Source organism: Belonocnema kinseyi, chromosome 8, assembly GCF_010883055.1.
Source record: "Belonocnema kinseyi isolate 2016_QV_RU_SX_M_011 chromosome 8, B_treatae_v1, whole genome shotgun sequence".
NCBI lineage: Eukaryota > Metazoa > Arthropoda > Insecta > Hymenoptera > Cynipidae > Belonocnema > Belonocnema kinseyi.
Window position 1 is genome coordinate 92,601,823 of NC_046664.1, and position 3,704 is coordinate 92,605,526.

A 3,704-nucleotide genomic window follows, 5' to 3' on the forward strand; every position below is an offset into this window, starting at 1 on the left:
TATTCAATTAGTTAAATTTTGACTGATTTTATTTCAAATAGTATTATTTTCATTAGATTTTACATTACTTTTGATTAATATTGGTATTTTTATAAATAAATGAAACTTATTACCTGGGAACTCTAAACCCAGTATTTAAAAATTAACTGAATTATCATTGTAAATATGTGTAATATATTAAAAATGAAAATTATTAAATAACAAAATGCCCAATTCATCTAGAAAATTCGATGCATTTCAAGCATTCTACAGATAAAAATGTTTAACACCGGTTTTTCCTTATATTGTACTTAAATGCTGAGAGAGGACCTCTAAATGTTATCCGATTGGCTTCTCCTTTTATACACCTTATTTAGATGGCAAAAGTTACATATACGTTAGAAAAATTTACCTATATGTATAGATTTTCACTGACTCTCAGAGACTAAAACAAATTTGAGATTCAGGTCGAGAAGATCTACCAAATATGGGGTGGTTAAAAACGAGAAAAGCTCTAATTAAAAAAATGATTATTCCCTCAAGGCAGATACTGGGCCCTCGCTAGTTCCGTGGGACTGGATGGAATGGGACCCAGAAAGTGGTGGGGACCATTTCTATATAACTGATGGTAAAGTTGCCCGTCTCTCCATAATCTATCAGTGTGTTTAAGCCGATTCTTTGAGCATCGACCTGTCCAACTGCCTTAATCAAGGTGAGTGTCGACAGAACTTGTATCTTCTAATCGCACCTTTGCACTCTTCATTCATGTATATGTAAACATAAAATCTCGTGAAAACTAATCGTATAGTGGATACGAATTTCAAAAAGTTAAACATTTTTTTTATTGAAAAACAAAAAAAAACAAATAAGTGGTGCCTTTAATCATTGGAGTGAATTTGTGAACTGGTGTTTAATAGTGCGCCGGTGCTCATCGAGGTGAAGATTAAACCGCTGATGCTTAAAATACAAATTTAATCACCTTTTATTGTTTTATTTAAGCCCACAATTTTTAGAGAAATTTATTTCCTAGAGCTAACAAAATTGTTGTTGTGACATTTTTACTATAATTAGTACGTAAATAGTGAATATTAATGAACGGTGACATTTCCCAAATTCGTGAAGAAAATGAAATATTATTGTTATTATCTTTGAATTGATATGTATTTTAAATGCAGAAGCAAGAAAATTTGAAAAGCTCTAAAATCTGTAAATATTACATAAGAAATGCTCTATAATTTTTTAACCTTTCTAAAGAAGGAAACCATCCGATTAAAAAACTTTATTAATTTATAATTTTCTTGAAATAATAGTCTTCTGAGTTTGAAAACTCTTCAAATCGAAATTTTTTTCTATATAGAAGACTCTAAATATTCATACAATAAAAATATACTAACTAAATTGTATATACCAACTTGTATTAAATACAAGACTCATAAATGAAATTGAAGGGTCACTATCATAAGTGAGCATAAAGTCTGAAGCTATAAAAGTTCCGTTACTATAGAATTCTAACAGTACCCATGTATGTATGAAGAAATTTCAGTAGAACAAGTTTTCAATGGTCAGACAATAATAATTACGAAACTCAATCTTTCAACGTCACCTTAGAGTTGTAAAACATTATAGACACGTGTTTAAAAATTTCTCTCGTTCTTGGGATGACACACCCTACTTGACGTTTGATGGGAATCTTCCTTTCACTGTAGTCGTAAATATCAAAATGTTTTCAATGTTGCAAGAGAAAAGTGTTCGTGTCTTGCAAGTCGTATGTACCGATTACAGTAGACGATAAAAAGATGAGAAAAAAGGAGCGTTGTTGGCTAACAAAATATTTCAGACGTTTTAGTAATTCTTAAATAAAAATACATTTTTTATTTGTCTTGGAAGTTTTAATGATACTCCTGGTAGAAAATTAGATTTAAATTATTATTTAAGGTAGTTCTCGTGCCAAAAATCAGAGGCTTCCGCACAACGTTTTTTTTATGATTTTAAGAATTCAAATGATATTATCAGTCATGTATTATGAAAAAAGCCTAATTTTGTATAAAAAAAGTTTAGAACTTACAAAAATCATTATTTGAATAATACATTTTGTAATTTAAATTTTTATTACTGTCAATTCTTACAAATTTTCGGAAAATGGTTCAATTTTAATAGATCAACCATTTTTTTAAACTATTTCGGTCATAGAAAAATTTAATTTCAAAATTTGGAATCATTAGAATTCGAGAGAATATTTTTCCTGAAAAAGCCGTCATTTATTAAGCTTCACAGATTTTTAAAAAATTGTCTAGAAGCGATAGTAAAAAATTTAATTGCAATAAACACATTAAAATGAATTTTGTTTATACTTTAAAGATTTTGTCATTACAATTTTTCTTACATTTGAAATAACATTCTTAGCAATATTATTTTGATTCTTAAAATCATAGAAAAACTTTTTTCGCATTCATCTGATTTTTGGCTTGACAACTACCTTAACAGTTAAATAGTTTCTAGACTGAGTGAGGTAAATTGATAAATTTCAACCCTTGCAATTTTCAAATATTTTTTTAGTTTTAATACTTTATATCAAGTTTCTTAGTTTAAAAATTGTAAGCCTTAAGAAATAATTCACGTAAGTCAATATGAAAATTCATTAAATCTTTATATTGATTTATAAAAGCGACAAAAATAGACCCATTGCCAATTGCTTTAAATTTTAAAAGAGAAATGTAAATTTTTTATTAAGAAAAAAAAAATTAAATTACGAAATAAATTAACAATTAACAATTAAAAATCTCCTTTAATGAAAACTGTTTACATTTTCGGTTGGTTTTGCCAACATTTTTGGTTAATGAAACTAAATATAATGAATTGGTCGGATACAATGAACAAATTTCTTTTAATCGACTTACTTTACCAAACTTTTTTGTAAGCCAAACAGATGATTTTGTTAAATGACCGAAAAAAAATTTCTTAGTGCAAAGTTGTAAAGAATATTTCACCGAATAAAATCAGCCATTGGTCATTTGAATTTAATCAGAAATGGAACTTTTTTCACCAGCGAAAGTTCAAACATAAAAAGTCAAGAAACTCTTGGCCAATAAACAATTTTAAGTGGAGCTTTTTTATAAAGTAACTTATTTCAGTATTGGGGTGGGCCGAAACCAAAAATTGTTATATTACAAATGATAATCACTGATGACTTTTTTTAATGAGAACTGGTCACACTGTGTCAAAATGTATCAAAATGTGTCAAAATGTGTCAAGTAAATAAAAAATATAACTTGTTTGAGTTATAATTTTTTGAAAATGTGCAAAAATGACCATTTATATAATCAGTTAATTTTGATTTATTTTTGGCTTACTTTCAAGTATTACATGCGACTTCAGCTGCGATGGACAAGCAGGCCATAATTTCCTTAGATTTTAAACAAATATTTTCTTAGACATTACACGTCTTGAAGATGTGTGCTTTTAGTGTTTTTATGCTTTTTTTAATAGCTATAATTTTTGCTCATTTTCACGAAATTCGAACTTAAACGAAAGTTATATTTCTAAAATTTTTATATTTCATAAGAATACATAAAAATTACCATGATTTTCCTACTCATTGGGTATATTTTTTTGATACTAAAATTTTTGGACCTCAATGTGAAATCGTAGGACCAATTTTGAATCAAAAAGTCAGTAAAGATTTTCATTTCTAATCAAATGTAGTAAAGGTTAAGTGCTACCGAGGT

General features: G+C 27.6%; 1 protein-coding gene across 1 annotated transcript in view; it reads left to right on the forward strand.

Moving 5' to 3' along the window:
- The first annotated feature begins 582 nt into the window (after positions 1-582).
- Positions 583-3,704, forward strand: part of LOC117178090 — a 23,032-nt gene continuing 19,910 nt past the window's right edge. Inside the window, exon 1 of the mRNA XM_033369329.1 lies at positions 583-691. The gene's annotated coding sequence lies outside the window, so the exon portion shown is untranslated. The remainder of the gene's footprint in view (positions 692-3,704) is intronic.